This window comes from Cherax quadricarinatus, chromosome 43, assembly GCF_038502225.1.
Source record: "Cherax quadricarinatus isolate ZL_2023a chromosome 43, ASM3850222v1, whole genome shotgun sequence".
Lineage (NCBI taxonomy): Eukaryota > Metazoa > Arthropoda > Malacostraca > Decapoda > Parastacidae > Cherax > Cherax quadricarinatus.
Window position 1 is genome coordinate 28450590 of NC_091334.1, and position 12639 is coordinate 28463228.

A 12639-nucleotide genomic window follows, 5' to 3' on the forward strand; every position below is an offset into this window, starting at 1 on the left:
GGTGAAAGTGTTGAATGATGATGAAAGTATTTTCTTTTTGGGGATTTTCTTTCTTTTTTGGGTCACCCTGCCTCGGTGGGAGACGGCCGACTTGTTGAAAAAAAAAAAAAAAAAATATAGATAGATAGGTGAAAGATTTCGCTACAGTGTGAGCACACACCGCCTACTGCAACTTAATTTTAACCCTTAAATGGTCCAAACGTATATATACGTTTTTTCAACATCTGAAAGTATGTAAAAAAATGTAGATCTTCTTTTTTGTTTTACATTTGAAAACGTGTAAAAAAAACTTTTATCTACATTTTTTTTGTTATATTTGAAAATATGTAAAAAAAAGTAGATCTACTTTTGTAGCTCTACGAATTTGAACGTCAATTTGTTTGGACCGTTTAAGGGTTAAACTAAGATTGTTTCTGTGTTTCAGTTCATATGGTTCATTATTCCACATTTTTGGTTCTTTAATTTGCATAGGATTTCTGCATTTGTTCAGCTGAAGATGAGGAATGTCAGAGAATACAGGTATTTGTTTCTGGTGTGGAACCTATGTGATCTGTTGCAGTTCTCTAGGAATTGTCTGGGTTCAGTGTTAGTGTTACACTCTAATGTTTTGAACATCTGGATTGAACCATGATGTTTTTTCAACACAGCAGCCGTCTCCCACCAAAGCAGAGTGATCCAAAATAAGAAGAAATGAATGTTTGCGTTCTTTTTGCATTTAGTAATTTATACAGGAGACGGTGTTACTGTCGCCTTACTCATGGCATTTTAGTCGCCTCTTACAGCACACATGGCTTACGGAAGAAGGATTCTAACCCACTTCCCCAAGAAGAAATTACAGTGGACCCCCGCATAACGATGGCATCACATAGCGATTAATCCGCATACCGCTTACTTTAATCGCAAAAATTTTGCCGCGCATACCGATTAAAAACCCGCTCACCGATTTTCGTCCGAGACGCGTCCAATGTGCGCCCTCAGCCAGCCTCACATGTGCCGCCCGTGCCATTGTTTACCAGCCAGCCTCCGCGGTAACATCCAAGCATACACTCGGAATATTTCGTATTATTACAGTGTTTTCGGTGCTGTTTCTGGAAAATAAGTGACCATGGGCCCCAAGAAAGCTTCTAGTGCCAACCGTACACCAATAAGGGTGAGAATTCCCATTGAAATGAAGAAAGAGATCATTGATAAGTATGAAAGTGGAGTGCGTATCGCCGACCTAGTCAAGTTGTACAAGAAACCCCAATCAACCATCGCTACTATTGTGGGCACCAGAAAGACAATCAAGGAAGCTGTTCTTGCCAAAGGTTTAACTGTGTTTTCGAAACAAAGATCGCAAGTGATGGAAGATGTTGAGAGACTCTTATTGGTGTGGATAAATGAAAAACAGCTAGCAGGAGATAGCGTCTCTCAAGCGATCATATGTGAAAAGGCTAGGAAGTTGCATGAGGATTTAATTAAAAAAATGCCTGCAACTAGTGATGATGTGAGTGAATTTAAGGCCAGCAAAGGTTGGTTTGAGAGATTTAAGAAGCGTAGTGGCATCCATAGTGTGATAAGGCATGGTGAGGCTGCCAGTTCGGACCACAAAGCGGCTGAAAAATATGTGCAGGAATTCAAGGAGTACATAGACAGTGAAGGACTGAAACCTGAACAAGTGTTTAATTGTGATGAAACAGGCCTGTTCTGGAAGAAAATGCCAAGCAGGACCTACATTACTCAGGAGGAAAAGGCACTCCCAGGACATAAGCCTATGAAAGACAGGCTTACTTTGTTGATGTGTGCCAATGCTAGTGGTGATTGCAAAGTTAAGCCTTTATTAGTGTATCACTCTGAAACTCCCAGAGCGTTCAGGCAAAAGAATGTCCTCAAGGATAATTTGTGTGTGCTGTGGAGGGCAAACAGTAAGGCATGGGTCACTAGGGACTTTTTCTATGACGGGTTACACCATGCATTTGCCCCCAATGTGAAAGATTACCTAACTGAAAAGAAATTAGACCTTAAGTGCCTCCTGGTGTTAGACAATGCCCCTGGTCATCCTACAGACGTGGCAGAGCAACTTTATGGGGACATGAGCTTCATTAAGGTGAAGTTTTTGCCTCCTAATACCACTCCTCTCCTGCAGCCCATGGACCAGCAGGTTATTGCAAACTTCAAAAAACTGTACACAAAAGCTCTGTTTGAAAGGTGCTTTGTAGTGACCTCAGAAACTCAACTGACTCTAAGAGAGTTTTGGAGAGAGCACTTTAATATCCTCAATTGTGTAAACCTTATAGGTAAGGCTTGGGAGGGAGTGACTAAGAAGACCTTGAACTCTGCTTGGAAGAAACTGTGGCCAGAATGTGTAGACAAAAGGGATTTTGAAGGGTTTGAGGCTAACCCTGAGAGGATTATTCCAGTTGAGGAATCCATTGTGGCATTGGGAAAGTCCTTGGGGTTGGAGGTTAGTGGGGAGGATGTGGAAGAGTTGGTGGAGGAGGACAATGAAGAACTAACCACTGATGAGCTGATAGATCAACTTCAAGAGCAAGAGGCCAGACCTGGGGAAACTGGTTCAGAGGAGGGGAGAGAGAAATTGAAGAAGTTGCCTACTACAAAGATAAAGGAAATCTGTGCAAAGTGGCTTGAAGTGCAAACCTTCATGGATGAAAATCACCCTCACACAGCTATTGCAAGCCGTGCTGGTGATTATTACACTGACAATGTTGTGAAACACTTTAGGCAAGTCATAAAGGAACGAGAGGTACAGGCCTCTATGGACAGATATCTTGTGCGAAAGAAGTCCAGTGACTCTGAAGCTGGCCCTAGTGGCATTAAAAGAAGAAGGGAACTAACCCCAGAAAAGGACTTGCTACCTCAAGTCCTAATGGAAGGGGATTCCCCTTCTAAACACTAACACTCTCTCTCCCCTCCCTCCCATCCCATCAATCATCACCAGATCTTCAATAAAAAGTAAGTGTCATGTAATTGTGCATGCCTTTTTCAGTTTGTGTGTATTAAAATTAACATTTCATGTGGTAAAAAAAATTTTTTTTCATACTTTTGGGTGTCTTGCACGGATTAATTTTATTTCCATTATTTCTTATGGGGAAAATTCATTCACATAACGATTATTTCGCATAACAATTACCCCTCTTGCACGGATTAAAATCGTTAACCAGGGGTCCACTGTATATGTATTAATTGCATTTCTTTCTTTCTTTCAACACACCGGCCGTATCCCACCGAGGCAGGGTGGCCCAAAAGGAAAAAACGAAAGCTTCTCCTTTTACATTTAGTAATATATACAGGAGAAGGGGTTACTAGCCTCTTGCTCCTGGCATTTTAGTCGCCTTTTACAACACGCATGGCTTACGTAAGAAGGATTGTAACCCACTTCCTCAAGAAGAAACTACTATATGTCTTAATTGCATTTATGTTGAATGAAGTTTAGGGATTTGAATAAGGACATACTAGGTTGGAAATTGTTAGTGTGTGATTGTTCTAAGAACTGCCTTTTGTTGAGTTATAATTGGTTTGAGGTGTGTAGCCAGTGGATCCCTAGGCACAGTTTCCATAAGTATCTGGGGCCCAAGTTTGTTCAACAGCCTCTTCCCATGCATAAGGGTTATTACTAATAGTCCCCTGGCTGTCAGACACCTGTAGTCAGTACCTGACAAGCCGGGCTGTGGTTTGTACGTTGATTGCATGTGGCCAGTAGTAACAGCCTGGTTGATCAGGTCCTGATCCACTAAGAGGCCTGGTCATGGACTGGGCCACAGAGGCATTGACCCCCAGAGTGACCTCCAGGTGGGTGGGTAGATGAGTGAAGATTCTGGAACAGTGAAATTTGGAGAGCATCTCTACTGTCTTAAGAGACTTTTGTTGATGTGTGTTGGATATGGATATTAAATTTCAGTTTGTTGCCTACTGTTAGGCTTAAGAATTTCCCTTTGCTATTTGAGTTTCTAATATCTAGTTGTGAACATGGTTTGTTCCCAAAAGATATATAAACTTTTTTTTATTTCAACATTGAGAATGAGTTTATTGGCAGTCATCCATGTGTGGATATTGTTAAGTTCATTACTCACTCTTGTGCTTATTAACACAGGATCAGGACCTGATACTTAATAGGTTGTCACCAATAAAGAGTACAGGTCTCAGATGCTGGGTAGCATTTGGTACATAACTGATAGAGATAGGAATGAGTTATTCTGAAATCCATTGCATACTAGTGACTTTCTTTTGTGCCTACAAATGTTTTATTACATGTTAACTGCATTATCTTTGTGCCACACATTATTATTATTATTATTATAATCAAGGGGAAGCGCTAAACCCTGAGGATTATACAGCTTTGTGCCACACAAAACGAAACATTAATTGGAATTTGAAAATTTAGGAAAAAGAAGTGGGGTCCAGGATGCTATCTTGGGGTTCACCTAGGTTTATTGGCAGAGTAATGGAAGAGGTGTTGAATATTGTTAGATGTTGCTGTCTGTTACAGAGGTGGAAGTGGAAATAATTCCAACTCTGTCCTCTTAATCCATTGTGATGGAAATGGTTGGTTTAGAGAAAGACCTGCCTTGTATGGGCTAGTAAGCCTGCTGCACTGTTCCTCCACTATGTTCTTAAGCTATAGTAGGGGTATGTCGAGGTCAACTGTATCAAAAATCTTTGTACACCAGTGAAAAGTTTAGTAGGATACTCATTACTCTCAAGTGCTGAATAAACAGTGTCAAGTACAGGCAGGTCCCGTTTTACAGCACTTTGCTTTATGGCATTTCGCTAACACAGCAGTTGTCAATAATACCCAGTCTTCATTTATTCAGATTTCCTACAATAAATATGTTGTAATAATGTTGGTAGAATTACTGACAATATGTTAGGTAAAAGGGCACACGTACAACTAATGTGACATTTTAATGTGGCAGTGTTTTGCTCTCCAGGATGTTATGCAACAGATTGACAAAGTTCCTGGAGAGCAAAACATTGCCACAATAAAATGTCACATTAGTTGCACTTATCTTTAATCAAATGTGTAATTCCTCTCTATCAAACTTATTGAAGCCATATAACATGAACTAATAAAATATTCAGTTCTCCTGTATTCATTGTAAACTCCTAAATTTAAAATTACACTCACTTAAGTAACCATATGTACAAAATTATTCTTATTGTTATTGCCTTATTAATCTTAGGCTAGGCTTAAGTTTGTAGTGAAAGTTCTCTCTATATTCTCAAGGTCTGCAGTTTCACCTGCCTTGAAAGGTGCCATTAGTGTACAGCAATATTCCAGCCTAGAGAGAACAAATGATTTGAAGAGAATCATTGTGGGCTTGGCATCTCTGGTTGTGGTTCTCATTATCCATCCTATTATTTTTCAAGCAGATGTGGTAGATACAGTGGAATATCAGTTGTTGAACTTAATTCTTTTTGGATGTTGATTTGACAGCCAAAATGGATGACACCCAGAGCAATTTTTCCTATAAAGAATATTGTAAACAGAATTAATCTGTTTCAGACCCCTACATAAAACTATAAAAATGAGAGCTAATGGCATACTGGAAGCAGGAGGTGGAGGAGAGGTGAGGTATGTTACTGATTGGAAGGAGTCTCCTTCTATTAATATGTCAGGCAACTGTCCTTCTGGTGTTGTTTCTCTTCTTTGTCTCTCTTCACCACTAACATCTTGTTCTGGCTTACTGGTTCTTTGTCTCACAAAAAACCTGTCCAGTGAGATTTGTTTCAGGCTTCATTTTACGCTTGTCTAAATTGAGACATTACACTGTCATTGTACATATTAGAGAGATGGATGGCCACTGCTGTGTCTGGATGGCATTTTTCAGCAAACTCCTGCACTTCACGCCATTTAGCACACATATCCTTAACAAGTGCAGTGGGCACATAATCCCTTCTCTCCTCTTCCTCTGATGACAGCTCCTCTGCTGCAATCTGTTGCTGCTCCTGCTGAAGGTCTACAAGTTCTTCTGTGGTGAGTTTAGTTCTCTGCTCCTCTACCAACTCCTCCACATCATCTTCAGTCACCTCTAGGCCCAAGGTCTTTCCCAGGGACACAATATTCTCTACCAGCTCAGGCTCATCTTCAAAGCCTTTAAAATCCCTGAAAGACACATTCCTCCAGGCTGTCTATAAGCCTCAAGCAGGTGAGGATATTGAAATGGTCCATTTTTGGACCCATGATGACTTTTCTCACAATTAAAAAAAAATTGCACCAAAACCACAAAATAATAAAAAAAAAAGTTCACAAGATGCACAACAAGAGCTCAAGATACAGTGGACCCCCGGTTAACGATATTTTTTCACTCCAGAAGTATGTTCCGGTGCCAGTACTGACCGAATTTGTTCCCATAAGAAATATTGTGAAGTAGATTAGTCCATTTCAGACCCCCAAACATACACGTACAAACGCACTTACATAAATACACTTACATAATTGGTCGCATTCGGAGGTAATCGTTATGCGGGGGTCCACTGTATATTGACAGCATGCGAGTTAGTGAGCATGTGAGCCGAGATGTTTGTGTTGTCGGTCGACAACCAAGAGAATGTATGAAAACTAGGACATTTTTTTCTCGACTTCTTCATTTGAAAACCGATTTGTTCAACCAGTAATGCAGTCAACCACTGACGTCCCACTGTACATTGTTGTGATCTTTGAAAGTAAATTCTTTGACATTATGTGTAGTTATGCAATACAATATTTATTTATTTTTCATACAAAAAATAACATAGTTTACGTTAATAAAATATTGTTAGACACAAAAGAAAGTCACTAATATACAATGTATTTTGGGAAGCTAATTCTAATGGTTAAATGTTACTTTAGATTTAGACATAACTATTAAGTAGAATTTTTTATGCAGTTGCTGTATGACCTTAGTGTTTTTAATGCTTACTTATGATTGTAATAACTCTTGTGCAATTAACCACAGTCATAAGTACAATAAGGTAACTAATGAACAAATGGTCAAATTTCAGATGTAAAACTTTTTCAGAACATAAGGATGGAGGAGCACTACAGCACCCCTACTGGCCCACATAGGCAGGTACTTCTTTAAGCCAACATTCTCCCAAAGCCACCCAAGAATTCCCTTAAATACCTCAGGTACTAATTAAACCTAGTCCTTCTAACTCATATATTTTTCTAATCTCTTTTTTAAGCTACTTAAGGTCTTAGCCTCTGATACCCAACTCAGAAGATTGTTCCACTCATCGACAAGTCTGAAAACCAGCACCTACCTATGTCCTTTCTTTATCTAGATTTTTTTTTTTTTAACAAGTTGGCCATCTCCTACCGAGGCAGGGTGACCCAAAAAGAAAGAAAATCCCCAAAAACAAAATACTTTTATCATCATTCAACACTTTCACCTCACTCATACATAATCAGTTTTTGCAGGGGTGCTCAGAACACAACAGTTTAGAAGCATATACATATAAAGATTTACAACATATCCCTCCAAACTGCCAATATTCCAAACCCCTCCTTTAAAGTGCAGGCATTGTACTTCCCATTTCCAGTACTCAAGTCCGGCTATGTAAAAATAACCGGTTTCCCTGAATCCCTTCACTAAATATTACCCTGCTCACACTCCAACAGATCGTCAGGGCCGAAATACCATTCATCTCCATTCACTCCTATCTAACATGCTCACGCATGCTTGCTGGAAGTCCAAGCTCCTCGCCCACAAAACCTCCTTTACCCCCTCCCTCCAATCTCTTCGAGGACGACCCCTGTTCCACCTTCCTTCCCTACAGATTTATACGCTCTCCATGTCATTCTACTTTGATCCATTCTCTCTAAATGACCAAATCACCTCAACAACCCCTCTTCAGCCCTCTAATACTTTTATTAACTCCACACCTTCTCCTAATTTCCACACTACGAATTCTCTGCATATTTACACCACACACTGCCCTTAGACAGGACATCTCCACCGCCTCCAACCGCCTTCTTGCTGCAGCATTTACAACCCGAGCTTCACACCCATATAAGAGTGTTGGTACCACTATACTTTCATACATTCCCTTCTTTGCCTCCATAGATAATGTTTTTTGTCTCCACATGTACCTCAATGCACCACTCACCTTTTTTTCCTTCATCAATTCTATGGATGCTTCATACATCCATCAGCTGACACGTCAACTCCCAAATATCTGAAAACATTCACTTCTTCCATACTCCTCCTCTCCAATTTGATATCCAATTTTTCTTTATCTAAATCATTTGATACCCTCATCACCATACTCTTTTCTATGTTCACTTTCAACTTTCTACCTTTACACACTCTCCCAAACTCGTCCACTAACCTTTGCAACTTTTCTTTAAAATCTCCCATAAGCACAGTATCATCAGCAAAAAGTAACTGTGTCAATTCCCATTTTGTATTTGATTCCCCGTAATTTAATTCCACCCCTCTCCTGAACACCCTAGCATTTACTTCTTTTACAGCCCCATCTATAAATATATTAAACAACCATGGTGACATTACACATCCCTGTCTAAGACCTACTTTTACCGGGAAGTATTCTCCCTCTCTTCTACACACCCTAACCTGAGCCTCACTATCCTCATAAAAACTCTTTACAGCATTTAGTAACTTACCACCTATTCCATATACTTGTAACATCTGCCACATTGCTCCCTTATCCACTCTATCATATGCCTTTTCTAAATCCATAAATGCAATAAAAACTTCCCTACCTTTATGTAAATACTGTTCACATATACAGTGTATGCTTCAATGTAAACACTTGATCTACACATCCCCTACCCACTCTGAAACGCCTTGCTCATCCGCAATCCTACATTCTGTCTTGCCTCTAACTGTTTCAATAATAACCGTACCATACACTTTTCCTGGTAAACTCAGTAAACTAATTCCTCTATAATTTTTACAATTTCTTTTGTCCCCTTCCCTTTATATAAAGGAATTATACATGCTCTCTGCCAATCCCTAGGTACCTTCCTCTCTTTCGTACATTTATTAAACAAAAATACCAACCAGTCCAACACTATATCCCCCCCTGCTTTTAACATTTCTGTAATGATCCCGTCAGTTCCAGCTGCTTTACCCCCTTTCATTCTACGTAATGCCTCACGCACCTCCCCCACACTCACATCCTGCTCTTCTTCACTCCTAAAAGATGTTATACCTCCCTGGTCAGTGCATGAAATTACCACCTCCCTTTCTTTGTCAACATTTAACGAGTTCCTCAAAATATTCTACATCAAAATATATCTAGATTTATCTAATTTAAATCTGTTATTTCTGGTTCTTATTTAATTCAGTATCCTCAGTACTGTTATAGAAAGACCTGCCTGTATGGACCAGTAGGCCTACTGTTTTCCTTTTCTTATAGAAAGACTTGCCTAGTATGGGTCAGTAGGCCTGAGTACTCTTTATAAATAGACCTGCCTGGTATGGGCCAGTAGGCCTACTGCAGTGTCCCTCCATTCTTATGTTCTTTGTTCCTTCTTAAGACAATGGATTCCACTTTCATAAGAGAACTAGGATATGTCAGAAGCATGCACAGACATGCACAGTTTTCAAGACACTGGAGATTGACTACAGGATGGTTTATGATCAACTACTATTACTGTATTTAGGAGGAGGGGGAAAGCACTAAACCCATAGGGGTGTCACACACCACCTGGGGAAATGGAAGACAGCCAGGTTGAATTGAAGTACATTATTATTATTATAATCAAAAAGAAGCGCTAAGCCACAAGGACTATACAGTGGAACAAGTACAGATCCTTGGTAAATGATACTTTATTTCTACAAAGAATGGTTCACTTTGGATCCACAAGAAGTGACATTATCATCATCATGGGGGAGTGTGAAACCCAGAGATTATAATGCCTGTGGAAAGGATAAGGGGGGGGGGGATTATGGAAGGCATTCAGACTCAATTCAGGGAACCGAGCACATATCCAATTCCCTTAATTAAGAGCCCCTCACCAGCATCAAGGAACCTCCCTTGAGGGGAACATTATTTACAATTTTATAGAAAAACTCAGTTTATGTAGAGGATTTTGGGAAGTATTAAAATAATATTTTTATCTACCAATATAACTAGCATGAGGGAACCTTCCTTGAGAACATTACGATCAGCAGCACTTTTCTTACAACCTACAACCACTAAGTCACACACATGCATTAGTTAGTATTTGTTCTCAAAAAGTTTTGCCTACATAATGGGCTCCTTCACACAAATATGGAGGCAGTGATGATGCAATATTGTCTCTGCAATTCTGTTGCCTTGTATGTACATACTAGAATGAAGTCTATTGTGTAAACAAAATGTTCCTAAATGAAGATATCTAACTGTGCATGTGTTGCACTTATCTGCTGGCAGTTGTAGGTCAAATCAGAGAGTAGGTGGGGGAAGTTGAACCCATGGCAAGTCTTAAAACTCACAAGCCAGTCACAGCCTGTAGGTCAACTGATCCATGATTTGCATGGCTTGAGAAAACCGCTAAGTTGATAAACGAGAGACTTAGGCAACATTTGGGTATTTGTATTGTGGAAACATTTTGCCGGCCAGTGGCCCCCTCAAGGAAGGTTCCTTGATGTTGGTGAGGGGCTCTTGATTTAGGGAATTGGATCTGTGCTCCAGTTCCCCGAATTAAGCCTGAATGCCTTCCACATCCCCCCCCAGGCGCTGTATAATCCTCCGGGTTTAGCGCTTCCCCCTTGATTATAATAATAATAATGCCGGCCAGTGGCTTCCTCAGTCCAATACAGAGAAAAGTAAGAGTAGTTTTAGGTAATAATTTTTAGGTCCCTCAAGCCTGGACTCCAGGCTGAGAGACTGATTACCTCATAATACTTTCACGGTTCTTCTCTTTCGGACAGAGGAAGGAACCGACTGGCAAAATGTTCTCACAATACCTGTGGCTTGGAGATGATCCAGATTGGACCAAGTATTACACAACACTGGTTGATCAGGCGCTGATCCACCAGGAGGCCTGGTCACAGACCGGGCCGCGGGGGCGTTGACCCCCGAAACTCTCTCCAGGTAAACACTCATTCATCAACAGGATCCATATCCTGAGTTTTATTTCTCATCAACTTAAAGTATTCGTGTCTGGTGGTGAATTATAATAATCAAAACTAAGCACTAAACCCACTAGGGGTCACACAATCAGTTGAAAAGGTTTACCTTACAGCCATGATATTAAGGCCCTATTATTATTATAATCAAAAAGAAATTAAGGCCCTAGTGTAGTAGTAGTATTATAATCAAAAAGCACTAAACCACAAGGGTGTAATAGTAATAGTATTATTACAATCATAACTAAGCACTAAACCCACAAGGGTCCCCATGTAGTAGATAGGCTTTAGACTGCCTGAATCAACCACTTAACCAATATGCTCTGAAGTGCATTGGCAATGGTCAGAAATCGCCTCTAACCGAGAATAAACTCCCAGAACCAGTCTCGTCTGGGGTTTTCCAGATCAACTAGGCTGTTGCTACTGGTGAGTCCACTGTCCCATAACCTGGTTGAACCGGCATTTGTAAAGGCACTTGTCCCAGCAGTTTCAAATATATTTTGGAAAGATAACGAATAGTGGGGGGGGGGGGGATGGGCGTCACGAACATTGATAGTGTTCCCTTATTGTGCCCACTGTAGCAAAGTTCCTTTAATAGTCGATATGGCAAGTTTTAGGAATAGTCGTGCCAGTAATATCAGCCTAGTCAAATATGGGTCAAAGTTGTCAGGTAGATGGTGTCACTCCTCAGTCTGGTTTGTGACGAGAATTCCAAATGTAAATAGGACCTGCTTGGCACAGGCCAGTAGGCCTGAGTTTTTCTCACAGGACCCAAGTATGGAGAAAAGTAAGCAGGCCTACAGCAGTTCCTTCTGTTTAGACCTTAAAAGGCGAGACAAACTTGTGCATCATTTGGGTAACTATTCTGGAAAAGGTTTGCCAGCCAGTGGCTTCATTCAGACTAATACAGGGGAGAGATGAATAGTAGTTTGAGGTAATCTGTCCCCGGCCTGAGTAGGTGTTCAATACATCCTCCTTGGATACGTCAATTTTGACAACTAAAGACACCAGGCTGAATGACTGATCACCTCAAACTACACCAATCTTCACTAGAATGGCTTGAAAGCTCTCGAGTGGCAGTTTTCACATTATTATAATCAAAAAGAAGCGCTAAGCCACAAGGACTATACAGAGCAGTTTTCACAATATATTCCCACATGCCTGTTAGAAAATCTTGCCAGGAGCCTAGTCAATGTTACTGGATTCCTGTAGGAAGCACAGAATCAGGAAATCATACATCACTTAGGGATGGGGTTTAGTTGAAATATTAAAGCCTGATTTAACTGGGACACTTATTTAATTCTTTGGATCAACAGTCCCTCTCCAGCATCATGGTTAAAGCACAGGTATCAAAGTGATTATTCATGGGGGAGCATTAAACCCATAGGGGTCATACAATGCCTTGGGGAATGGGATTCATCTAATTCAAGGAAATTTGTTCTAATTCCTTTGATCACGAGCACATCACCATCAAAGATCCTTCTTAGAGGAAGTAAGAAAGGTTCATGAAATCTTTACCTCTTTATACAGCCAGTCAGAACTGGGTGATCAGAAGCACCCTCTAGAATACAGCCAGTCA